Below are 27,206 nucleotides of genomic sequence, written 5' to 3' on the forward strand. Positions count from 1 at the left end.
TGGCTGCTCTCTGATGTTCGTTAACCTCTCGGTGCTGTGTAAACAGAACCACTGCAGGATTTCATCCGCCGTATTAGTGTGCTGGAAGCCTCTAAATCCTCCTGTAGCCTACCCTGGCCTGCAGCCTCGAGGAGGTACACGACCTGGCTTGTCAGAACGCACCTTCCCTGCAGTAACTCTTACAACCCCGTCTTTCCCACAGACCTGGAGGAGTTCGTGAAATACAATGACCTGTTATGCTTTTCTTGCTTTACAGTGAAATGCTTCTTAAAGGAGTCTTTGTCTCCAGGACTAGAAGGATTTTGCTACTGTGCCTTTTGCTTTAACTGCAGTTAAGTCTTTCTAGGTATGCACTTTCACCGAGTAGAAGTTGCATGTGAGTGGCAGTTTCAGGCTGGGCAAGGGAGTAGTTCTGGGAAGTACTTGGAAAACTCTGCCAGGAAATAGTCAATGTTCTTTACCAGTTTGATTGGAAACCTCAGTGGATTGCACAGCCTTTACGTCGTTTAGGAATGAAACTCATCTTGAGGAATCACCATTCTGAGAGCTGGAGAAGTTACTGTCTTTTGGCATCAAAAGTGTGCAGCCTTGTATAGAAGAGGAGCGGGGCTGGATGGGCATGCGTTCGGGCTGGTAGTGCTGCTGGGGAGCTCCTGGCTCCTGGCTGCTGATTCTGTTCCCTGTGTTGGCCCAGAAACTTGGAGAGATGCTCAGCTGGATTAGTGTGGATTTTTTTCTTTTTCTGATATTTATTTATTTATTACTTTGAAAAGCAATTTTCTTCATGCCTGGTGTTCCTCCCAGGTACTATTTTCAAATGGGCAGCATTGCTGGTGGAGCTCGCAGTGCTGCTGCCGGGATGCTCTCTGCTGTCGTGAGGCTGGAGCAAAGAAGTGGCGGAGGTGAGCTCTCTGGGGTATTTGTTTTCTTGGGAGTTGTGCTGGTGCAAGTACATATAAAGCTTGTGTTCAGACTTTGCAAGCTACTTATGGCCTTTGCCCTCACCACATCCCAGTGGGAGAGAAAAGTGTGACTTTGACTGCCTGGAAAGCGCAGGTGGGGGAGGCTGAGCTGTCAGAGCTCAGACCTGAGCATTAGAGCAGGGGTCTGGGTAACTTGCATCCTGCCGAACCCCAGTGTCCCGGAGATGCCTGGGGGAGAAAACAGACCTTGCATGTGACTGGAAACAGAGGCTGAATGGGGTTGTTGAGCCTTTTTGGTGTCTTCATTGCCCAACCAATCCTCTTTTCTCAGGGCCGCACCTCACAACTGTGCCTTTTGCTTTGGCCTTTCCGAAGGTGAGGCAGGGATACATGTATACACGTGCTCACACGCGGGCAGTCCAAAGGAGCAATCCTCCTGTCCCTCCTTTCCTCTCAGAAGGGAATGAAACAAATGTGTGATGAAGCCTTCTGACATCCCTTATGGTGTGGCTGGCACGGTCTGTGATACTTCAGTGGTCGTGATGAAACGGAGTATGCCTCACCTGAAAAGGAGTAAGAATGAAAAAAAAAAAAAGTGCTTTTCTTGCCTGCTCGGTTTGTGTTTGGCTCCTGGGCTACTGACTTGGTGTATATTAGTACATCGTTAATTCTCTTCTTGCTGAGTGCTCTCACCTCCCCTTCCTCTGGGTAGGGGACAGATGTCTGTCCGGTGCACGCTGTGCTTTAGACTGGAACTGCAGGGGGAACTGCGGTAGCGTGCCCTGAGTTTTGTTTCAAGATCTGCCTGGTTTTTGGCGAGGGAATGGAAGTAAAAGGGCATCCTGGTGTAATTCCACGTTGATTTGTTTGTTAAAAGGAGGGTGCGTTAGCAGCTGCTTAAAAAGCAAAAGTTTTCCATGTGGTTATCCCTCTGCTTCTAAAAATTCTGCTTCTGCTTATTCAACGTGGAGGCTTCACTGATTAAAAAAAGGTGTTGGCGGTGGCACTTGTCCCCTTGTAGTTCTCCAAGCCCAGATTCAGCGCTGAGCTTGGTTACCCTTTTGCTGCCTTCAGCTGCTTGAATGTAACCAGCCTTGCGTTTTGTTTTTGAAAGTCCTAATGGCACAACCTATTAGTGTTGAAAAAACGGTTTACTTCGTTAATTACCTTTGCTTTAAAAAGAAAGCTATATAGGGAAAAATAAACTCCTAAGCAGGCAGAGCAAGCCAGAGACTGGGCCGTTGTGGTTCTTGCTGGGGCAGCTCTAGGATTCCTGCTGGAATGAGCCCCCTTGTTACCTGGTGGGGTATGTTTTCCCTGGGTGGTCTGGCTGCATTGAACCGCAGTGCAGATACCTGCTAAGGCAGGACTATGTGCTGGAAATGGGAGACAGGGCCTTAACTGGTGTTTGGGTGAAGGTCTGCAGCGCGAGCTGGGAGTCCCTCCGGTCTGTGGCTGGAGAAGGAGATTAGATCACCCTTCATTATATCGTGGTCAAGTGCTATTAATAACGTGGCTTTTTGGCCTCTTTTATGCTCTCTCCCTGTTACAGAGTACAGCCTTCGGGACCTTCTGTTTCCCTACATCCCACCCTAAGGACTTCAGTTTGCTTCTGGAGTTTGAGATGTGTTATGCATGTGTAGGCATTGGCTGCCTTGCTGACCCGTCTGCCTTTGCTTGTGTGATCTGATCCAAGTGGGTCCCTCTGGCAGACTTTAATTTTTCCTTTCCCTTCATTTTAATCAGCCCCTGCAGTTCTGTGTGATTAATTTTCTGGCACCTTCGTAACTCTGGTTCATATTTTAGCAATTGATGGTGGTCCTCAGGCAGGCATAGACAATGGACTCTTTAATTAAGCCATTGCTCTGTTACTCCTGCAGCACATGTGAGCCTTGAGAAGCTTCTGCCTCAAACTGTGAGCCTGTGTGTTAAAAACCAGCATTGTGCCAGTGTGGCTCACCTGGGAGCTGAGTGTTGGGCACCAAGGTGGAAGTGTTTTCAGTGAATTATTCTTTTAACTTACTAAAACTAAATAAATATCAACCTCTTAGCTGCCAGAGTGGAGTCGGTGCAGCTGTGTATTGAGGTGAGTTTTTCTATGCCGTCCCCCCTATCACCTGGGGAGCCGGCGCGATGGCACGACTGTGCCCAGTTGAAATATTTGTTTTTACTGGCAGTGACAGGATGAAGTACCCACCTCTACAATCGATATGAAAATCATCAGAGGAACATAAGGAAGTTATTAAGATAACTGCGCATGTTTTTGTACATGAATTGTCTATGCTTGTTTGTTTTATCTTTATGAAATAGTATCAGGATGCTTGTTTGGATTATGGACCTATTTTTAAGTAACCTATTTTTTCCACTTTGGAAAATGCATTAGCTTGCTGTGTATCACAGACATCTGTGCAGGCTGAGTTTGGGAACCACCAAGTGTTCCTTGAAGCTGCTCTCTCACCAGTGTGAGCTGTTGCCTCTTTGTCTGGCAAGTATATATACGTTGCTAACTTTTGCTATAAGAGATGTCTGCATGATCGAGGCAAATGCAGCGCTTCTTTGTAAGCACACTTTATCCTACCTACCAAGGAGCTCTACTACATTGTTTTAATTGCACTGTCCCTTCACCTCTTCTAGGGCTTGGAAATCACAGGCAGCTTTACCGATCCCAGCCAGCCTTCAGAAAGCAGAAGCAGTAGCAATTGGATGGGAAACAGTTATGTTTGTTAACAAACACATGCTCGTGCCGCATGTTTTGCAAGAAAAGATGCTATTTTTGTACCTAAGTATTTCTTACATTTTTTTCCCTGAAGGGCAGAGTTTTAAGGTCAGTTTAATTCATTCCTTCAGGTTTTGAGCTCTGGTGCCTGAAATTTTGCGATTCTCAGAGGATAGAAACATAATAAACATGAGAACTTTAAGAATGTTCCTCGTCTGAATTACAAATGAACAGCTTGCTTGTTTGAATGGTCTGCCCCTTTGCTAGTCAAGTTAAGCTCTGTATTGCAGGAAAGGGAGAAATAATTCAGGATTAAAGCTGCTAAGCAATGCGTATGTTTAGATTTGTAAGAGTGCCAGTACATAATTAATGTGTGAGTAAGGCGAAGAAAAAAGGTTGGTTTTTTCCTTGATATAGACAGACAGATGCAGAATAAAACCTGATTTTTTGGGGGGGGAGAAATAATTTCTGAAAATATTATTTTCCAAGTAGCTGCTATTATTAATGCTGCCTGAGTGTTTTTTCATCCTAGCTGCTTTGCAGTTTTAAGGCAAAAATCAAAGTATGTCATCTTGTGCTGGCCTGGAGGACTTGTGCTTATTATTGAAAAGCTCCAGGGTTTCAAGTATGGTGAGGATAACCTCCAGAACAGTCAGCCTGTTGAAGTATTATTCCTTCTTAATCTTGCATGCAATGGCTCTCCCTACCTGCTGAGGATGTCAGCCAGCACTGAGGACTAGTGGTGGTTGTTACAGCTTATTGCTGAAGGAAAAAAGTGATGGTGTTAACAGGCTGTGCAGGTCCTCATGGAGCCTTTAACCTCTCTCCTCTTTTTGATATTTCTACAGCTGGATCAGAGTGTGACCCTTCATCAGTGGCATTGAGCTTGTAAGAAGTAAAAATTAATCAGGAATAAAGCGTTTATGTGAAAATGGTTGATTAAAGATCATCTCTGAGTGTTTTGGAAAGGAGATAGCAATTCAGTATTCCTTGTTATTTCAAAGTGTATATGTTCTTTAAACTACAAAATGAGGAGTAGAAATGTTTTTTCTTTTAAAACCGTGGAAAAGATCAGGCAAGAACAACTTGTCTGTGCCCATGCTGTTAGCTGCGTGATTTGTGAACCCTTGCACATCTAGATATGCCCGTCTGCACAGGAGGGCATGGGCCGGTTCATTGCAGCTTGCTGAAACTTGGCAGGGATTTGCTGGTGTAGGTCTCCGAGGGGGAGCGTGGCTATTTAGGTTCCTAGCTTCCCCCCCCCCCCGGAGGTGACCTGGGATGCCATCACAAACCTCAAGGCAAAAGGCACTGGAAACCCTTTCTGCCAGCTGGGCCATGTGGCAGGGAGCCCCCAGGCTGGCTTTGGCTGTGGGTGTCCCAAGAGGTGTGAGCTGCAACCCTCTGCCACCACGCTGGGAAGATGAAGAGGTTCCTCAGCCTCCAACAGGAGTGGTGGCTTGAAATGGCACTCCTGCAGCTTGGCTTGCTTTAGGAAGAGTCGTTTAATTAAGCTGTGTCCTGGAGGCCCTCTGAATAAAGGAGGAGATGCTCCAAGGAGGTGTGAAACTGGGGAGTGTGAAAACTAACTTTGAAGATGCTGACGCATTTCTGAGAATGGTGATGGCAACGCACCCAGCAGCCCTGCAGGCAGAGGGACCTCTCAGTGGGGCAGTGATAGGTGCTGTCCTTGCCCCCCATCAGGTGCCGTCCTCCTGGCCCTGGCAGAGCACAGAGGTGCCAGGGTCACTTGGCCATGGCTGTGATCGCTGGAAACCAGAGGAGTGCTTCCAGTCCTGTGGAGCCTCGGTGTGTCTAAGAACCGTGGGAGCACCATCCTGCTTGTGATTTCTTTTAGTGCTCGCTGAAACTGCTCCTGGAGGTTTGTCTCTGTACTGGGGCAGACCGATTCATTTGTTGTCATAATGCGAACCTTTGGAAATCGTTCAGCCATCCAAAAAGCTCTCGGCAGCTGCTGAGGGGGCAGTGGGGCTTCTGCAGTTGTGAAACACGCTGCCTGGGCTGGAGCAGCAGGCTCCGTGGTCTCTTTGTGCAGCCGGAGGAGATGCAGGGCTGTGTCGGATGCAGGTAGTACCGTGGCCGCCGAGCATCCCGTGGCATGGCACGCCCAGGATGGTGCTGTTCTTGGTGGTTTCTCGTGGGCCATGCCGTTTCCTGAAGATTTGTGCTCTGTGTTTTCTAGATAAACAGGTTTTCCTGTTTCTCATTTGTTTTAATTTGTTGTATCATTAAAAAAGAAAAGAGGTGGAAAGGGATATTTGGGGGCACTCTGTGTACCTCTCTGATGCTGCAGACAGCAGGAGGAATTCTACAAAAGTTTTGCTTACAGCTGTTGGTATGAAAAGAGGGAGGTGGGATCTCTTGTTACTTTTTCTGCCGCTTCCCCCCTGCCTTGGGCAAGGAGAAGAAGTTTCATGCTTACATGACTTAGTAAGGGTGAGGTTCAACCCTTTGAGTTTGTCATTTAGAAGCTGTATCTTAATCTAAATGTCTAGTATTCCTGTGCCATCACTGCAGAGATGGATATCTTCAAATGGTTGTTTCATCTACCTGTGTTAGGTGGAGGAATGGCTCTCCAGAGGTACCGGTTCCTTTCCATGGGCTATGGAGGGAGCTTAAGCAGCCGGCACTAGGTGAGATGTCCCTTTTGTAGTGACAAGTGGCACTGTCTTCTGACACCACTCTGGAGCTCCATGCACCGAGAGCTCAAGTCAGAAGACAGCTCAGTTTTTGTCCTGCACCCTGCCTCCAGCTTGCTGCTCAGTGTTTGCTTTAGCATTACGGTTTGGATAAGTTGTCCAACTGGTTTGTTTTTCATCTTGTGGCTATTTTCAGCCACTCAGCCTAACAAGGTGAAATGTCTGAGATGCTTCTCTGTTCCCTGTGACTGTGCTATAAGGAGGTGTACTGCTTGCCCCAGCAGGCTCCCCAGTGGGGAGGGGCTCACCCCAGCCTTTCCTCTTTTCAGTAGCCTTTGGCTATTTTCTGGTCTGGTCTGTTTGCACCGCTTAGGTCTTTTGTTAGAAAAACACTCAGTCTCTTCACAGATACCCTGAGCACAGAGAGCCCCAAATCCCGGCATTACGGTTGCCCTGTCACCCTCCTGAGAAGCTGAGGCTGGGAGTGCGGGGAGGATCCGGCACCTTGGCTAGAACCAGCTTCGGTGGGCTCTGTGTAGGAGAAGCAGCAGCAAAGCCAGTGAGTAGTGCGGCCTCGCTGGAACTGTGGGGACGTGGGCTGTACCGCTCTTGGTTCATGCCGAGAGCATCTGTACCGCGGTGGAGGTTGCCCGAGATGCGAGAGGAGGGGGATGTTTCACCCCACCTCTTCCTTATTCCAATCATAAATGTGTAATTTGTTCACTTGCAATTGTACTTGTGATTCCTTTGGGGTTGGGAAAAGCTCTCAAACTGCCATTCACTCAGGTGAGATTAATTTTTAAAACAAACCCAACTCTTGCTCCTTGGTTAAAGTCCAGAGAGGACCTGTGAGCAAAGGTGGTTCTTTCCAGTGTCTGCCAAACAACTGCACTGGGAATGAATGTCACTTCAAACACCTCAGAGTTCCTTGCGATCTCTAGTATATTTAACCTCATAATACTGTAGGATGTGGAAGCACTAGTCTTATTTCAATTGAAGGATTAAAGTGCAGAGATAATCATTGTCATGCAGGAAGTCATCTGGCAGAGCAGGGACTTGAACCCTCTCACAAATGTCAGCTTGGTGGCCCAGCCTGTGGGACATCCATCATTTCCTGGGCACAGCTACAACGCGATTTGTAATGGGGGAGTTCATGGAAATCTGTGTTGGCTTGTAAAGTAAATTTAGCACCTTGATGTGAATCTGTTTGTCTGCTGGGTCAGCTACCTTCACAGAATCTCTCCCACACCTTCAGAAATGTATCCAGATGGAGAAGCAGCAAGTGGTTGTGAATAAACGCTTTCCCCAGGCTGTGCTCATGGGGGGAAGTGACATGCTGTGCCTTGCTCATTACCCTGCATTCAGATTTCACGGTGGGGCCAGGCAACACGCTGTGTTTCTTTCTGGAAGCTGTCACTAGTGGCATTGGGCATCTCAGACCCGCTATATTTATGCTAATCTAGAAACAGAATAGAAATCCAGTATTTGAACCTTAATAGCCAAAAGTAGGCTTCTTGTCGATGATGGTTCAGCAAATCCCTTTGTGAAGGCAGAGGAAAGGTTTGGGTTGGGGTGCAAAGTGTTTGTTAGCCAGCAAGAAGGAAAGGGTTGCCAAAGGCAAGTTCTGACTGACGAGGTGGTCAGCAGCTGTGTGTCCTTTCAGGATGTGGATTTCTGAGAGGAAGGTTTTCCCTTTGTTTTGATGACATTTTTGTGCCTGTTTTCTTGCTCCTTCATACGAAGAGGGTTTGCAGAAAACAGTTTGTGTTGTGGGTTTGAGCTTTGCAGAGCTGGGCAGCCCTTTAAACGTGCATCTGACAGTCAGGGTGTTTGATGTGACTGCTGTGTGGCCTCCCGTGGAGGTACAGCTCTGCTGCTGTGTCCAAGGAGGAAAATCCAGTGTTTCTGATATAATTTTTTATCTAAGTTCTCATCCATAATAGCTTTAGCTGGTGTGTCTGTGGATGAGAACTGCAGGAAAAGCCAACGGGCCTTTGTTCATACCTGCTGCCGAGGCCGCCCTCCCTCCAGTATGGCAGCAGGGATGCTCCTCGCTCACGGGCACGCAGGTGCCCGCCTCTGAACGTACGTGGGCTGTTGATTGGGTGGACCGGGAGATTCCTGCAGCTGGCACACATCCAGAGAAGGTCCTCACTTCTCACTGCTCTAGACCTCTCCTGCAATTAGGCATGAGAGCTGGCTGGTGCTGATACCAGTCCCAAGAAAGATAAAAAAAAAAAATTCCACAGAATTGTAATTAATGCTAGAGAGTGCATTCTCTTCAATTGCATTACTTTTAATTGCAGTTGTCTTCCAGTAGCTTGCCATTATTTATTCAAAACATAAATGAACAGTAGTTACTGCCATTATAAACCCATTTTACAGCTGCCTTGTCTCTATGCTTATCTCCACGTAGTGTTTGCATGGGAACAGTGTGTGCGGATGATGTGAGGTCTCCTTTTTTTGATATTGCCTAAATTCTTCTGAAATTACCAAGCTCCTAATGAAGGTTTGCTTACTTGTGGCAAACCAGGTATATACTGCAAATACAGTTATGTGGTTTCTTGGACAATGCACCAGAATACAATGTCGTAATAAAAAGAGAAAATTTGCATCGGAAAGAAGGAAGCAAAAGGTTTTATCATTCAATAGTCTTCACGTAAGTATTGGTAAAAGGGCACATGAAGGCTTCAGTGCAGAACGTGAGAAAGGAGACTTTTTAGTGGAGGGGACTGTTGATGCAGGATCGGGAAACTGCAGAAAAGTTGCCCAATTTGAAGCAGAGGAGGAAAGCTCACGGCACCTTTTACCCTTTATGCTGATGCTGGAGGTAATATTTTCTGCCTGAAGAGTTAAGAGGCTAGAGCATCTCTTCTCCTAGTACTAAAAAAGATTCAGGGGAGTCTGGACTTGTATTCCTGAAACACCTATGTATTTGTATTAGGATTTGGCAGAGAATTTTACTGGTAGCCAAAGTTATGCCTTTTGTAAACAGAATTCTTTAACTTGAATGTAGCTGATGCTGAATAATGAATCAACGTAACCCTGATCCAGTACAGCAGAACAAAAATAACCCAGAATTTTAAGCACTGATAGATTATTTTGTTTTTCAGTCTAATGTACCCGTGTTATTGCTCAGATCCTGGTGCTGGTGTTCCTCTGGTCCCCACAGAGACAGTGTCTCTCTGGGAGAGCTGCGAGGAATTACCACTCACTGATGATGACTTTAAAAAAATCAGATACAGGGTAAATGTATAGTTCTTTGTAGGTCATTGTAAAGCAAGCAGTCTTTTTTCAGAGCTCCTATCATCAAATACAACTGCTTAATAAAAAAAAAGAAACTGTATTTTCATCAGACAGCCAAAGGGAACAGCAGCCTTGGCCGGCTGAGAGTAGGACGTCGCCCCACCAAAGACTGTTTCAGGCTGGAGGCTGCACAGAGGGAGTGCAGCCAAGCTGAAGATGCTCCTTCTCCCTCAACGTGTTCCTGTGTAACGAGGCAAATGGGTTGTGTGTGCGATGCAGTGGCCTGAAGATGAGCACTACAACTCTTTTCCACTTCTGTGGATGCCATAATAGCTGGTAAAAAGCCCAGAGAGTAAAAGCTGCTAAAACTGTGATAGTTTGGCTTTGCTGGTGCTTCTCAGATGCTTAATGATCTGCTGCCTTCAAGGTATGGCTCTAGAAGATGAAAGGGACTTAGAAGAGATTTATCAGTAGCCTAATGATTGCTAAACTTAGTCACTTGTTTCCTGGCTCAGGGTGTGTGGAAATGCTGTAGAGGTGATGGTTCTGATCTTGGGAAATAGATATTGCCAGCACATCCGGTGGCAATGGTCCTGTGCTTGTACTGGTCAAAAGGCTTTGACAGGACAGAGTTTATAAGGAGAAACACAATACATCCTTTTTTTTTTTTTTTTTTTTCTTTACAGGTCACCTGATGTGCTGAAAAAATTTGCCTTATTTTTTCAGGCTACAAATGTTTTTTTTCCCCCCAGTGAAGTTGCCAAAAATTTGGCAAATTGAGCTTCCCCATTACAGCACCAGCCTGGTCAGCCCTGTGGCCGGGTGAGCTGGGGAGTGGGAACGGCTGGGATGGGTTGGAGGGACTCTGCTCTCATTCAAACAGAAATACTGGCTGATGAGCGGCAGTTTTCCCCAAAGGAGAGGCAAATGGGTGTCTGCTCAGGTGCCCGCCTCTGTTATTAATCTCTTGCGGCAAACTCTGGAAGGCAAACGAGGGCCATGAGCCTCCCCTTGGTGGGCACCCACCATCAGCGTGTCTGAGGGGTTTGCCGACCACTTGAGCCATGGCAAAACTAAAGAAGTATGCTCAGAGGCTTTTCGGAACTGTGGCTGCGCTGAGCAAAGCCAGCTGCTGTAGCAGGGGCCCCGCAGCCTGGCGTTAATCAAAGTTGGGGTTAAGATTTCATGCATTTCTTTCTTTTTAAGTGCTGCCTGGAGCACAGACACTGCTGAGGCTGAAATCTTTGTTTTAACAGGACCAGAAGCCAGTTTTGCTGCAGCTCCCCCATAACTCTCTAAACAGAGTGGGTACATTTTCCACTGAATAGTCCAGCCCCATATCCATAAAATCTTCATTGTTTATGGATGAGAGCAGGGCAGTCACTGGCACTGTTGGCCATGTCATTGTAATTACCTTCTTTGTGTCTCTTTCAAGAAGAGACCAGATGCATGTTTCTGTTAGGATTTAACTATTTTTAAGCTGTCTTTGACAATAATATTGTTCTTTTAGTCTCTTCATGTTTGTGCAGTAATTACAATGTTTTTATTTTTAATTTGGATACTGAAAGCTACTGTCTTTCTTGAGTTTGGTGGTTTATGCCATGCAGAAAGTCATGGTCCCTCCTGTATGTGTTTTGGAATAATAATTTTTTAAAGTAAGTCACGACTGTTTTTTCTAATTTAGAAGTACATAGCTTAAATAGCCTCTTCTATCAGTGGAAGCTGTAGTAGTCTATAATTAACTTAAACATAAATTAAGTGTTCTGTTTCTGAATGCAGTTAATGGACACTGAAGGTGATTACTCATGTTGGTCATAAACTGTTATAAGCTGCTGTCTGATTCAACTTGAAATTTATATTCTGTCTTTTCAACACTTGAAGTGCTTTGCCGTAGGGGCTTTAAAGTTCAAAGCAATCTCCTTGATAAGAATATTGTTATTCTAAGGAGACTGTTCTAGTAAATGATATTCCCATTAAAGCGTAGCCAGCCCCTGGTACATGTTGCGGCTGCTGCTGGCGTGGCCAAGAGGACACAGAGCATGGGCACTGGTGAGGAGCAGGGTCACCCTGCCAAGAGCATCTTGCTGTGGCAGCGAGCTGGCCTTGATGACCGCATATGTCTCTTCCATTTCTAATTTCTGATTCAGTGGCCTGCCCACTGTAAGCTGCGCTGCAGGCACCCACACATGTGGGAAGGTATGTGAGGGGGAGGGAAAATAATTTCTGTAATCCCAACCCAAATATAAAGTTCTGCTGGGAATCATTCCTTAACCAGAGGCTGGTTAGTGCTTAGCGATGCAAGGGTCTTGTACCTTTGTACCTGAATTGTAAACCCTTCTGCGTGGAGGATTTATGGACTGCCGAAGAACAACTCCACTTAATTTATTTTTTTGCCCTCCTTGTGCTGCTCTGCATGCCCAAGCACCTGCTGTGCCGTGGAAGCACGCCTGGGCCTCTTCCTTCAGGGACCAAAGCTCGGGCATTTCTCACATCAGGCTCTCCTGTTCCCTTCCTAAATCGTACGTGATTTATCCTTCTCATTGGAACTCTGTGGGGCGCATTTCTTACCGAATAAATAGTTATGGAAAAGATACTGTTTGTTCAGCTGAAATAATGATGAATGGGGTCAAACTCAACTCCGGTCTTCTGGCTTTGTGCCTGGGGTGGCTTTGAATGGCACTTTCCATCCTTGGCACTTGGAAGTTACGAAGAGAGATTGATCACATAGTTTCTGTTCTGAAAGCTAGCTGGGAGTTCAGGAGCTAGTAAGTAAATTAACCATTGTGCAGGTTTAAATAGCACATCTAACACCTATCGTACCACACATGTGTGGTAAGTGTTCACTTTGACAAAGTACAGTAAAATGTATACATGCATGTACTGCAAAGCTATAACAGGGATAAAATGTATTAGTAATGCTCAGCCTTATGGGAAGGTGAAAAGAGGATTTCTCCACAATACACGGCGTTTGCTCTGATGGTCTGTGTTACCTGTAAGCCGTTAAGACTTGTGGAGAAAACAAAAGGTAAAGATAAATAATGATTGCTGCGTGGGGTTGTGTGGTTTGAGTTGCCGAACCCCTGAAGGTTGGAGATGGTCTGAGTCTGAGGTGGTGGTGGGATGCTCTCTGTCCTGGGGGGATTCAGGCCAAGTTCATGAAATGCCCTGGCTGCAGTCTTTGACTAAGGCATCTCTTGCTTCCTTTGGCATTTCCTTAATTCGTGCATCTTCTTCAAATTACTGCCGGGGCTCTGTGGTCAAATGCAGCAGTAATGGCTTTTGCGCTGTGCTGCGCAGCGTAAGCCAAATGGAGCCTTGGTCTGGATTAAAAGCCCCCGAGTGCTGCGTTAACGTGCTGCCCTGTGGTTGTTGGGCTGTTGCAGTCTGACAGCCCAGCTGACTGTTGTTTGGAAAATAGCCTCTCTCTTCTGCTTTAATTTAACTTAAAACTGCATCCTATCCGCTCATCTCTGCAGGAGCGTGGCTGCGCTTTGGACAACAGCGTGTTGTAAAACCCGTGACATTGGCTCTTCGGTCTGCTTAGTGGGAAGCAACAGTGCAGACAGCAGCTAAATCATGGCTTAAAAATGATGGGGAAAAAGGTGAGCTGCCATACTGTGGCTGAACCCTAATATCTGGTCAAATGTACAAGGATGGGTCATATTTTCAGCAGCTTCTACACTGCTAGGTTGCACTGAAAACATACGTGCAGGGTAGGCTTTGGGTAGTCTCAGGGAGGATTCAACAATGTAATTTAACAAAGTCAGTGGAACAACAGCTGTGTTAGTAACAGAGCTGTGCTAAGGAAGAATTCGGCATTTTCTGGTCTCTTCCTTGTGTTTTTTACTTACACAACAATGTTGCTTTAAAATGCTGAACATTAACATGGATTGCATCATGCTGAAACTCTTCCCTGTGTGTAGATGAGGACCACATTGTCCAATGAGTTGTCAGCTTGCCTTTTAAAGCCATTTTATTACTGCGGATAGCCTTGAAGATTTTTGAAAGACCGTCTTGGGGGAAGGAGCAGAAGTGGTTTGTGATCATGCTGCTGTTCTGGAAAGTGCTAATGGCCATGCTGTCCTCTGATCTGCAGGCAAGCCAGGCTTGGGAGCTTGCCCCTTGGAGTTTCAGTAGCGTTTTTTCAAGCTAAGGGCAAGGTTTCAAAAGATGCTGAGCTGACTGAATAACAGCTTGCCGTTGCTGAAAAGCATTTCCTCCTTCCCTCCTGGTTTTGGCAGCGCCTGCTCCCATACCCCTGGCAGTTTGGTGCTCTGCAGAAGCAGTCGGTCTTGCATGGCCCTGGGGCCGGGGGAGGTCTCGGCGTGGTGGTGGTGGTCTGTGAGCTGGCTGCTGGTGTAACGCTGATGAGTTTTGCTCGGAACAGCCGGCTGAGGTCTGTGTGTTTGATGTGGATGTTCGATCAGGGAAGCCAGCCAGCCTTGCAGTCCTCTGGTTTTATAACGTAGAGGTGGCGGCGGCAGCAGCGCAGGCATCTCGTGGGTTGTGTGTCACCTTCTGCTGCCCCAGGCAGAGTGCCGTCAGCACTGCTGGGACCCCTCTGGAATGAGGAGCCTCATAGTTTTGGCGCTCTTAGTCAGCATACTATTCTATAAAGTTCCTCTTTCGCTGGTCACCTACAGAAAAAAGTCACTTTATTAAATGTATTATTTGTCAAAGTGCTTTGCAGGTGTGAACCTCCCCGCTTTGTCCTTCAAAGCAGCATTTCCATTTTCCAGCATAGCAAAGCAGGGCATAAAATATCCAATTTAACCCATGTTCCTCAATGAGTCATTTCAAGACTTTTTTTTTTGCTTGAACTGGGATGGCTTTTTTTTTTTTTTTTTTTTCCCCCCCAGTAACAACCTTTATTAGTGAGGTGGCATCAGCTCAGCTTCCAGCTGGGCAGGCCAGATTTACTGACAGCGTGGTGGCCACGCTCAGCAGCATTGTGCCAACACATGCCTTCCTGCACCTATGCAGCAGTACTGCTCAATGTGGGGGTTTATTTTTTTTATTTTTCCTTTGTATTCAAAGATGGCAGCTCTTACTTTGGGGCAGAAGAATTATAATTTAGGAATGCCTGCCTCATAACAGCATGCTTAGGATTGTTGCTGTTTGCAGGTCACATCTGAGAAATGCTTTTCTCCTGGATCTACTTGCAGCATGCCGTGTCAGGGCTACTTGCTTGTCATCATCACTGTGTATTTTCATAATCCGTGACTGGGTTTTTAAGGAGGGAGGGTACACCCAGGGACAGGAAAGCATGGCTCTGCCTCCTCCCAAGCTGTCTGTTTTTCCTGCCAGTCACCAGTGCAGTGTTTTCCAGCGGTGGATCACTGTTGGTAGGAGGCCAGGCTGGCAGTCAGCTTCCTCCCTCCCTGTGTTGCTTCCGATGGGCGAGTGCCGTTTGAGTTTATGGGGAAGCTGGCCTCGGAGCTGACGTAACCCAAAGTGCTTTTTCTTTGCTCGAGTAACATGTTTGGCTGATGGGGGGGGGGGGGGATTGTTTCCCTGATGCAAATAATCTTTACCTACTAATAAAGAGATTTATTTTAATTTTTGCCACTGTTGTTCCTCCTAATTGCTGCTTTTTATGTTCTGCTGTGCCACATACTGAGCATCGTCACCTGGCAGTAACTAGTCACAGGGGAAGTGAAGTACGCAGGGGTTAGGTGGATCCTTTATGGTTACAATCAGCGGAAAAAAATGTACTGGGCTGTCCGGGAAGAGCCTTTTCCCTACCCTGCAGGGCTGCCATGGGGAGGTTGGGATCCTCCTCTCACGGGACGGGAGCTTTGTGAATGCTCTGTAGCTTTTCATGCAGAGTGGTGTTGCTTTCTTCTCCATTTACCTCTATCCCTTGCTCCTTTTGTTGCTATTTTAACACGTTAACTGTGAAATCTGGTAGAATTGCATTGCTAAGAGCACTTCTAGGTGGAGCCTGACGCATCCAGGATCTTGTTCTTGTACTGGGGTTCCCAACTGTCGCCGTCGTGTGTGTAAAATTGAATGGGTCTGTGAGCACCAAGAGTAATGAAACTTGGGGTTTCTGCAGATTCGTGTTCTTTGTTCATGAGCTGCTTCCTCCTCTTCCTCCTCTTCCTCCTGCTTTCCTCTCCCCACCCTCTTCCCCTTCCTACCCCATGCTGTCAGCTTTGTCCTCTACCATCTGCTGGGACCGTGGGTAGCCTGTGCGTGCCTGCTGGCCTCGGGTCCCCCCTTCACTGGTGTCCTGATCCTCACGGAAAGTGTTAGAGAATTATATACGAGACGTTTCTTTGGTTGAGTTTGGAGAAGTAGGAGGCTAGCAGGATGACCAGGAAGGGTTTTTTTTTCCTGAAGAAGTCAAGCTAACAGTTGCATACTACTCTTGAGGTCTAATAATTAATATGTGTTTTTGCAGAATGGCATTTTCCTGCTAGGTCTGCCTGTGGGCACTGTGATGGCGGGCAGCATCTCAAGATAGCGTGGCCTTGTTCTGTTGAAGAGTTGTGTTCTTAAATGGGAGAGAAAGACTTTGCTGCTTTCAGGAGGAAAAAAAAAAAAGTCTCGTAAATGAGAAAATGTTTTAAACTACAGGAATGTGTTTCCAATGAGCTTGCTGGATGCAACAGTGCAGTTATCCCACATGGTGGTTTATTTGCAAGCAGCAGCTGATTCCTTCCCGCTATAGAAAAGGCACACAGAGGGGGAGTGTATGCTGTCTCTGAAAGGGCACTGTGAGCAAAGGCTGTTGTCACCGTGTTTTCTGCTCTCTAGAGTTTCTGTGAAAATTTAAATCATCAGTTCTTGGTGAGACACACAAGGGATAAATAAGGTTAAAATTGGGAGAAGCTGTCCTTGTATGGCAGCATGGGAATGGTGCTGCTTTGCTTGAATTAATTATGCAGAAGCTTGTCTGTGAAGGGACTATAGGGAGTCCTCAGTTCCTGGGCTGTTGGGAGAGGAGGAGGACAGGCAGTGCATGCAAGAGGTCCTTCTGGCTTGTCCACTTGTGAAGCTTTTCCTCCTGGGGCAATTTGCTCCTTCAGCTGTCCTCTGAGTCTGTGAAGACAAGATAGATGGGATTTTGGCTCAGGGGCAGGGGGGTTCTGGAAGGAAGAGCAGAAGAAAAGGACACCACTGAAAAAGCCCCTATAAAGCAATGGTTCTAGAAACTTCGCTTTGGCCCAGGTGTTGACTATTGGTGAGATGTAGCTGATCGAGGCACTTGGGATGTAAGCCTGGCCTTTGGGTCAATTCTGTGCTATCCATCTCGTAAATGTGTGAAGGTAATTTCAGAAACCCTCCACTCCCATGCTACTCTTACTGGAAATCTCTTTAAATTCTTAAGGAAACTCCCCAAAGTAATGAATAGAAAATTCAATAAAACGTAATGGGAATATATTAGCGTGAACCGTCTCTGGCCAGAGGAGCTGTTTGGGTCTGATTGCTTCACCATTGAGATGTCAAATCTTGGCAGAAATCAAGCCTTGAAAGAAAGGCTTGGTTGGAGCATTAGAGCTGCTGCCTGCAGATCTGCTTGCTAGCCTAACCAAGGAGAACCAAGATTAAAGGGTTTCGTCCTCCAATTACAGTAAGTGGGCTCACCTTTTCCTACCCTTTCTGTGCAGTGGGAAATGTAAGGCAGCAGTGCTTTGGACTGGAAGCAATCCGTCAGTGGTATGGTATGTGTGCACCCACCGTGGGCTGTGTGTGGTAAGGTTGAATCCAGCAAGGGGTTAGTTCATCTCTGAAGCAAACACATTTTACTTAAAGTTGCTTTACATCTTCCTCAGCACCTTTAGTTTGTGGTACCTGTGTGGGCAGGCACACTTGGCTTTTAGGAGAAATTCATGGCTATTTTCTCTTCCTGAAGTTGTTGTCTTTATGGCTCATGTGCATCCAGCTGTGCAGGAAAACTCTGCTTTACAGGCTGCTCAGGGTAGCTGGGAAAATGGGCATCCACTTGCAGGTGCATAAACCTAAGATGCTGCTTCTCTTATCTCTTTTCACATCCTGTTAAAAAATAAGCAAGAGATAAGAGAGGAAGAATAGAAAGATAGTTTCTATGGAGTGGGTGATTTACTTCCTTCCAGCATTATGAACATGACTTACAACTCCTCTCTGCTAGACTGGGAGATGCCCGGTCCCACTAACTGCACAAGCTGAATGAAATACTAATAAGCAAGAAACCAGTTCAGCCTTGAAGTGCAAGTCCTTTATAGAAAGCTCTTGCTAAAGAGGATGATCTTTTTCCTGTTAGAAGTGATTTTAATTTTGACAAGTTAGGATTAAATACTTTAAATCATAAAAGCAGGTCCCTAATTTATGCAATGGGAGGACAGAGAGAAGATGGAGTGAGACTCTTCTCAGATTTGCAAGGATAGGGTGAGAGGCAGTGAACACAAATCACAGCAGGGGAATTTCTGATTAGATATTAGGGATACATTTTCATAACAAAGGTAGTCAGGCATTGAAACTGGGACTGAAAGAGGTGGTGGAACCTCTGGCCTTGGAGATACCAGAACTCAACTGGATGGGGCCACGAGCAAGCACATCTAAGTCGGCCCTGCTTTGCTGGGGAGGTTGAAGCAGATAAACTCTAGAGGCCCCTTCTGCTGAAGTTGCTGTGGTTCACATGGCATATGTAATTGCTGTAAATAGAGCAGATTTTTGCATGGTGTAATTACTGCTCATCTGGTTATGCCCATATCCTACCCTTGCTTACTGGTATGTTCATTAGTTGCATTGTCAGGGGTGACCATTAGATATGCTTGTCTGGATCATCTGAGAAGCTAAAGAGAGCACAGGAGCAAGAAGCTGCTTTCAAATCAGTGTTGCAGTTTGGCAGCACCTCTGGAGGCCATGCTCTCCAAACCCTGCTCACGGACGGTCATCTGCAGCAGGTTGCCCTGTACCAAATAATGGTGCCCCGTCTTGTCTCAGTGCACGTTGGGGCTCCCCAGTACAGAAGAGATGTGGACGTGCTGGTGTGAGTCTAGCAGAGCCACTGTGGTGGCTCTGGGGCCGGGGTGGTTCAGCCTGGGGCAGAGGAGGGCACAGGGAGCCCTCACTGCTGTCTGCAGCCACCCCATCGCAGTGCCCAGAGATGGAGCCAGACCCTTCCCAGAGGTGCTCGGTGCTGGTAGGAAAGCAGCACACACAGACTGCAACACAGCGAACCCTGACCAGATGTAGGGGGGGGGGGGGGGAAATTACTGTAAGAGTAGTCAAATACCAGAGGGGGCCCAGAGGGGTTGTGGGGTCTCCATGCTGAGCAACTTGATCTGATTTAGAGCTGCTTCAGGCAGTTGAACCTGGATGAGCTCCAGAGGTCCCTTCTGACCGGCGTTGTTCCATGATCATGATTTTATGATTCTATGATTCTGTAATTTTAATTGACATCTTTATTGTATAATGTATTGCTTTGAGGGTAACTTTCACTAGCCTTGAGTTAAATACTGTTCTGGTCTTGCCTGAATAATAAAATTAGAAATATGTTTGTATTAGGTATTCGGCATTTATCAATAAATACTTTCTGAGAGCAAGAGAGGAGTTATATATTTCTCTGCCACCTTCTGAAAGTTACCAAAATTTTTGCTTCCATTTGCAACATGAAATTACGTATCTTGAACTCTTCTTTTTGCAGTGTGTATCATGTACCAGAGTGCCAAGAGCTGGGGACTGGAAATCCTTGGCTTTGGGCAAGCACTGCTGCAGTAACTGCTTCCTTGGGTCAAAGATGATGAGATGGAATGGTAGAAAGACTGTGGGTTTTTTCTTTGATTTCTTCCTAGCTTTCTTTGGCGTCTCAAATCTTTCAGGCAAGAATGACTCACTCATCCATTATGTGGTTTCCTGACTTGTAGCAATTTTTCTTTCACTTAAAAAATAATAATTATTAGTTTTGCATCACCGTGCACAGCAGTCAGCATTCAAAGCAGCGTACCGTGGGCTGTGGCTGACTGGAGTGGCTGACTCATGTCTGTTGCAGGTTTTCAGATTGACGTTGATTTCTTCCCACCCCTCACTGAGTTTCTGTCTTCCAGAATATCTGTAAGGCTGGTTTTGGCCATGTAATGATCCTCCTGTCTCTTTCCAGAGCAGGAGTGTTGGTCCTGGGTCCTGGAGAACAGGAGCAGGTGCTGCAGGGTTAGCCAGCCCCCTCGATTCCCTCTGGTGCAGGGACTGCGGTCCTCCTGCACAGCCCTCCAGCTGCACCCCACTGCGCCTAGGCACTGCATTTTAATGGTAGGCACAGTAGGTTTCTGCATATTGTTCCCCAAAACATCACCTTACATGAATGGAAGGTGCTACAAAATGAGGTGCATGTCAAGGGTTAACCCCTGGATTCTGCTGCAGCTGGTGATGGTTTTCCAGCTTGCAGAACCCAGCTCCAATTCCTGGCTTTGCTCATGAAGGTGTGGAATGTCCTGCAGCTGCCTCTGACCCCACCGGGCACTGATGCCTCCTGGCATTGCAAAGCAAGTTTCCTTAACCTCTGAAAGCACTGTTGTTCACGGCATACGATAAGGCATTTGAGAGATATGTATCTTAGAAGGAATATTTACCACTAAAATATTTCATGTACTTTAAACAGTACTGGGCACAGCAAGGTTGTGTGCGGGTGTGGAGTGCTGCCTGGCTCAGCGATGTGCTTCTGTGAGCCGCAGGGAAGCTGGTGACCTCCCACTCAATGCCAGCACAGGACTGCTCCTCTGGAGGCTTTTCAGCTGGGAGTAAAAAAAGGTTTCTAGACTTTCAGGCTGTATTTCTGAAATAATTCCTGGTTGTGATAGAGTGCTTGGGATCTGTGCAACTCAAGGGTGCCACGGGTCCCAGTGGGTGCTGAGGGTGGGTTCCAGAGGAGGGGTGGTGGTTCAGTGGTGCGCAGCCGCTCCCCTGCCCAGCCTGGGGTGCGAGTGCTGGTCCAGCACCCTGTCAACCCAGCACCTCCACAGTCAGTGGGATGTCAGCATCCTTCCTGCTGCTCCCCACTGGGCTTGTGTTCCAGCGCAGTGCAGTCACGGGCCAGTTCCAAGGAAGCCAGGGACAAGTGTCACTTGTCAAGCTCGGGATGCATCAGTAGATGGCCATGGGCTTTTTCCCCCATTGTTCCTTTCCCACTGTGATTTCGGAGAGGAGAGCTGTTGTTCTGGCAGCGCCTGGTGCTCAGCAGCTGAGAGCATCCAGCGTGGTGGGTTGCAGTCCCAGGTCCTGGTGTGGCTTCATCTGTGCTGCCGGAGATGGGGAGGTGGTTGGATCTGGCATGGAAAAGGGCTGGAGCTCCCTGGTCTGGGGAAGGGGCTGGGGGCACGATGGGCAAGGGAAAAGCTCAGTTTGGTCTCTGGGTGTGTGGCCGACACTGCGGTCTGGAGAATGACTTGAGAAAAGTGGCCATTTCAGAGCACTGGTGGAGAACTGCTCTTGAGAAATCCAAGGAAATTGCTCCTGCCTTCATGTGCCCTATACAGCTCTGTAGTAGGGAAATGGAGAAATACTGCAGTGCAAAAAAAGTAAAGGAGCGATAAATCTCTTACACGTTCTATGAATTACGTTTACAAATATACCTATAATTCTAAAAATATTTTAGGAATTATTTTTTTGTGTGTGTATACTGGAATGCATATCTTGAGCTGGATCTGTAAAAGACAAATCTGTGCAGTGATGTCTTGGGTTTTGTTCTTGCATTGGCTTTGGAGACGTGGAAGTTACCAAGCACTGTAAATCAGAAATTGTGTTCAAAGACATGGGGAGAATGTAACCAATAGTCAGAAAAATGCTTGCAAGTCTGAAAAACCATCATATATTCATGCCATAAAGCAGAAGCTAGACAAAACCCACAAACTGTGTCTGGTAATATTTTTTTCTTTCATAATTTGCAATTCTTGGAGAAAACATCTGATCAGTTCCTCGATTAAATCCGCCTTCTGTGCAGCAGTTGGGAAGCCCTGCTCTCTGCATGGGTGCTGACCCCAGAAGCTGTTTCTGCAAGGCTAGAGGGTGAAGCATGTGGAGCAGGACTGCAGGAGCTGGGAGCAAGCTTGTCTGACCGAGGTGATGAACGGGATGGAAAGTTAAGAGCTGGCTCGTCCATGTGCAAGCATTTGAGATCCTTCCCAGTGAGAGTTTTATTACTCACTTGGCAGGGGGCTCGGCTGAGAGAGTTCGGGTTGCGCAAGGGGTGCGAATGGGGGAGAGCTTTCAGAGATGGACAGTCCCAGTGAATACATGGGAAGTGATGCTTCCCAGTGAGGGCTTGTGCCTGAGATTCTCAGGCAGTGCCTGTCCATGAGCATCGCCCTGCAGCACAGACCTCTCGCGCAGCCGCTGCCCTTTGCTGGCATGGCCCCTTGCTCTCGTCTCGGTGAAGCGCCCACAGCGAGTCTGGGGAGCCAGGCAAGCTTTCCTTCCTCGGAGGATTCATTCTTAGGCAAATAATTGTTTGCGCTTTGTATCTCTTCAGGAGTATGGGTAGAGGTTGCTTGCAGAAACTGTCACATCATTGGAGCATAAGAAAAATTGCTGCTGTTCTTACTTTGATGAACTGCAGATGCATATAGCCAAGGGTGGAGGAAGGAGAGGTTTTTATTTAGCCAGTGACTGGTGTTTTCTGGTGTTGGTATTTGCAATGCCAGTAGGTATCAGATCTGTCAATAGTTAGCTGAATTGTTGCAATTTTGAAATTACCCACAATATTAACAGTTTTAAATTAATTAGTGAAACTTTACCTGTCTTCAGTGAAGTTGCTTCTGAAGAACATCAGCTGTGAAGGGACAGTCCTATTGAATGAAGGACATCCTTAAAGTTAAATCTGGGTGGTCTTCACTGTTTGGTACAGTTTTAGTTATTCAATTTTGTTCAGCACAAAAGAGAAGGAATGTGTAAACAGTTTGATTACTTAGTTTATTATTATGAAGTAACCCAATCACTAGTTATTTAAGCTCATTAGAACTTTTTCCTGCCTGTGGGATATTTTGGCTTTTGCTGCTCATCTTGCAGAAGGACTTGACATGGTATTTCTAGTTGACTCTAGGCAAAACTGCTTTGCCTTACAGGGTGGTACTAAAACAACTTTTGCTATCTTATTTAGACAGTCCAACAGAAATATTACGCAGTCCTTGGGCCTGAAAAAAGCAAACAAAAATATCTCAGGAAGGAAATACATGAAATTGGCACTTTGAGGCCAGAGTACCCAAGCAAGGATGCTGAGATCTGGCCTGGAGAGGTTTGAGAGTAATGGGGAGGGCAGAATCATACCCAAATACTCTGTTGGTGGTGAGGGCAGGAGATGGGATGATTTCTCATAAATAGAGTAGGCTGTGTGTTGAGGCAGCACAGGCAGAAAGAGGTGTGGGCACTGTTAGGACAGGCAGATACAGGCCCAGGGTGTGGGATGGGGTTGGTGGTGGGTGCTCCCCACCCCAACAGCAGGAAATAAATTTGTTTTGTTGGGGGTGTGGGGGCGTTTTTTAATGGGCTGGAAAGAGCAAAGCATTTGAAGAGGAAGAGTGGGACAACAAAGGTTTGTGGTGGAGGGGATTGGGTGGAAGCGAGGGTTAAAAAGGGCTTTGCTGCTGGTTGCAGGGAAGAGTGAGGATGTTTGAAAGAAATAGGATGAAGCTTTGCTGGTACTAAATCAAGTAAATTGTTGCATGGAGAAGGCTAATTGCAATCAGTGATGAGGGAATTAATTTTAGTAAATAAATGCTGAGCTTCTGCCAAGGAGGCAAACCCATTTGTGGAAGAATTTTTGATTTTTTTAATTGAATAAGAGCTAGCAGCTGTACAACAGTGTCATTTTGCTGCTTAATTCCTTCCTGTACCTGTCTTAAGTTGATGGTGGTGACCTGAAAAAGAGAGTCTGTAGTGCCAGGAGTCTTGATGGATCACTGAGGGCTTTCTCCAGCATCTGTTTCACCTTGCACAGCTTTGTCATGTTAATCCTGGGAGATCAGGGGATTTTCCAGGAATGGATAGCTGCCATCAGAATAAGGGAGATGGATTTGGCCCCATGAATTCTGCATGGCCTTTTTCTCTGGATGCTGTTATTAGATGGTTTGTGAACATCTTTAGTTGGACCTTCCAGCAGAGGCACCCAAAGGCATTGTTACTTTTCTTTAAAAGTCCATCAGAGATCAAATGGTCTAATCGCTGGTTGTATTTACATTTTTTTATAGACTGTTTAATGTGGATTAGATACAGGGGCTTTTTTGCATCATGCAAGCTGTTTCATTAGAGGAAAAAAACTATCTTTGAACTCCTGCTAATACGTACTTAATAGTTGAAGGTTTTCAGGTAAGACTCGCGGGTTGGGTTACTTGTGCTCAGGTGAGGAACCAGGGGTCTGTGCTGCAGTAGCTGTTTGCAGCGCTGCTTTTAAAGTGAAGTGGAAAACGAGATGACTTCAGTGAATTTCCATTTAACTGTCTGCTACAGCCCCCACTGTTTCAGAGGTGATGATAGTTTAACACAGCAGCAAGAGGATGTGAATAATTTAGTGTGTTGAGCAAGACGCTTACTTGAATTCTCTCCTTTGTCTGCTCCTGATGAAAATCCTTTCAGCTGGAATCTTCTACCTACAAAAACCTCTATGAAAATAATCAGTTGGAGTTCCTAGGCTCTAAGGGGGGAAGATGGATGAGGTCCGTGTTGGCAATGCCAGTGAGTTGTGTGTGACTCCTTGATGTGACAAGAGTTGCACGTTGCTGCCTTCCGGAGCAAGACTGTGTGCCCTGCCTCTGCACCTCCCAGGGAAGGAATTTTACTTTTACTACCGAAGGAACTAGTTCAAATGGAATAGGGAAACGGGCATGTGTTAAAATCCCAATTCTGTTTGACAAATTCACCTAAAAAAAAAAAAAAGTTTTATGGATTTATGTGTGAATTTTCACATGCATTTGTGGATGAATATTACATGTTAAACATGGAGTAGTGGCTGACAGTTCTCTGTATAGTAAATAATATCCAGCTGTGCAATGTAAACCTCACGTATAAAAATACTTCGAGTACTTTTATGACAGTGGAAGAGGTTGTATACTCTCATAACTTTGTCAGGCTCTATTGTTTGGTAATTAGAGCTGGAAACCTATGATTGCCCTTTTCCGTCTTGCTCACTGTGCTGCTGCTCTGTAGCCTTGCAAGATATTTAGGTTCCCTTTCATTTTCCTTACCCCTCCAGGGGGAATGGTAATTTCTGTGTACATTCCTTACAAAACCGTTTCATGCCTTTGTTAAGATTTATGAAGTTATCCTTGGCTTTTTTTTTTTTAATTGAAAACCAGAGTTTTAGGCGAGGAACCCTGAGCAAGGAAGTTAAACTGAGTCCTTGCTTACATTAGTAAAATATGTAAACAATTCTTTTACCCCAAATATAAAACTTTTTTTTTTTTGGCTGCTACTCCAATGTTTATAAAAGCAAGTTATGTAAATGACAATTCTTACAATTAAACTGCTATCTAATCCTATCCCGATGGCTGTCCTTGCTATAAAGCTCAGTGCTACTGGGGGCAATCGGCTGCGATGGCATTAACACAGCGTTTCAGCATTATTAAAGATAATGGGACCTTGTAGAAGAAAATTGAGAGAACCTGAAATTAAACAAACAGAATTCTCATTAGAGAGAATCTCCCGGGAGAAAGGAGAGATCTGGAATAAAATACTTTGGTGTTAGAGTCACTGGGGCTGGCAGGGACCTCTGGAGATTGTCCTCTCCAGCCCTGCTCAAGCAGAGTCTCCCAGAGCTGGTTGTCCAGGGCTGTGTCTCCGTGGATGGAGACTCCACAACCTCTCTGGGCAACCTGTGCAGTCTTGACCACCCTTAGAGTGAAAATGTCTCTTCTGATGTTTAAGCCAGATTTCCTGTATTCCGGTTTGTGAGGCAATTGCAGCAGAAGGGGTAGGATTGGAAAGCATCATTTCTCGTAAGACGTGTCTTTCTAATCTGTTCATAAACCCAACCCAAAGTGCTTTGCATGGTAGATGTCACTCCAGCTCTGCCTAGTCTACTCCAGCACTTAGGCCTAAGTGTCTGTTGATGCTCAGGGCCCCTGCAGTCTGCTTGTATGAGATTGCAAAATACCTTTAGTGGGGGAGAGCCAGGCCCTAGGGGTGACATGGGTGGGTGGGAGCGCAGAACAATGGCAGGAGAAGGGATGTGAAGATGGTATGTGTTGATAGTGCCCACGTTAGCAGGACATCATCGCAGTCTATCAGGACACCCCATGGGAGGGGAAAGGGGCTTTTTTTTCTGAAAGGAAGGACAGATGGTAGCTGTTAAAAGATGATAGTGGGGAGATAAAGAACAGGACTGGAGGCACAAAACAGCAGGATGGAGAGACAAAAGACTCCTGATGACTCAGAGAGCTGGGGTGGGAAGGTCGAGTAAAGATGATGATGTCAGCTCCTAAGGGGTCCAGGAGTCACACCCCTAAATCCTGGTGTGGTCTGCCACTTCTCCCAAGTGATGAGGACCAGATAGCAAATGTCAATTTGTAGAAACTGCTGTAGCAAAAATCAGTGCTAGGCCTTCTGGAAGAGGGAGATGTTACTTAAACAAAACCAATTTCACACTCATTTCAAGGCTTTCAGTCACTCAAGGTGCCACGCGTTGTGTTGGAGTGGCCTGACATGGAGTGTCATTGTGTGTGACATGGAGAGCAAGGCATGTTGGCTATTAAAGCCTCATTGCATTATCAATCTGTCAGGAGGAACCCAAGAGATGACCTGGCTTTTGGATAGGTCTTTTTTGTCTCCCTTTAGGAGACAAGGGTTATTATGGTATGATCTTTTTGCTTAATCTTCCATAAATCTTAGGCAAGGTCGCTAGCCCTGGTCTTTGTTTCTTCATTTGGGCTATTTTTACAGCTGCAGCCTGTCTTCCCGTTGAGGTAACAGGGAGGGGAATGGCCCATGCCCTCTGGTGAAACCTCATGACCATTCTCTTATCAGTGCAGGGTCTTCTGCTGATTAAATCACTTGTTCCCTTATTCAGGCTTTTTCTGGCCTTCACGGAAACAACAAATTCCTCTCTGTTTACTATCTTGATTGCCGGTGACTGTGTTATCAACACATGCCAAATTCTTGCAACCATGCTTTATTGTTCTTTCTGCTACTTTCGCAGTGGTGCTTCATTCTTAGCATTTGTGTTACAAATACCCATGGGTCCTTGTGGTTGCAAGAAATCTGGGCAAGATCAGTTCAATACACCTGTCTCGTTGCCTGAATGCTGGCTGGACCACTTGGATAGACAAGCTTTGGGGCTCAAGAGTCATGTGGTTATGAGAGTGTTAAGATGAATAAAACCACTCTTGTTTTATAATAACATGACCTTTCCTTCCTATAATTTGAACTTTACCAGTGTTGCTACATTCATTGCTATAATAATAAGCACAGACTCAGAACAAGATGATCACGTAATATTTTGGGAGGTATCTTTTAGCCTGATTTAATTTTTCCTTCTGAAGTCAAGTCCAAAGGCGTTACAAATACAATGACCATCCTGTGTTCTTGCTCTCTGTCATTGAGATCAACATGACAAATCATTGCAGAAAAGGCCCAGCCCAAAGTTCTGAGCTAATTTTTGCAATAACTATGAAGAAAACTCTTGCAGGGTAGGAGAGGAAAACTAAATCTGGGCAAATCAATGTTAGGGCATCCAGTAATATTTAAAATAAT

At 46.0% G+C, this 27,206-nt stretch overlaps 2 protein-coding genes across 12 annotated transcripts in view; one reads left to right on the forward strand and one right to left on the reverse strand.

Moving 5' to 3' along the window:
* The window catches only part of STIM1 (stromal interaction molecule 1), a 102,067-nt gene that overhangs the window by 5,909 nt on the left and 68,952 nt on the right, over positions 1-27,206 (forward strand). The window lies entirely within an intron of this gene.
* The window catches only part of FHIP1B (FHF complex subunit HOOK interacting protein 1B), a 421,115-nt gene continuing 404,594 nt past the window's right edge, over positions 10,686-27,206 (reverse strand). Inside the window, exon 14 of the mRNA XM_069808747.1 lies at positions 10,686-10,698. The gene's annotated coding sequence lies outside the window, so the exon portion shown is untranslated. The remainder of the gene's footprint in view (positions 10,699-27,206) is intronic.

This window comes from Haliaeetus albicilla, chromosome 20, assembly GCF_947461875.1.
Source record: "Haliaeetus albicilla chromosome 20, bHalAlb1.1, whole genome shotgun sequence".
NCBI classification, from domain to species: Eukaryota; Metazoa; Chordata; class Aves; order Accipitriformes; family Accipitridae; genus Haliaeetus; species Haliaeetus albicilla.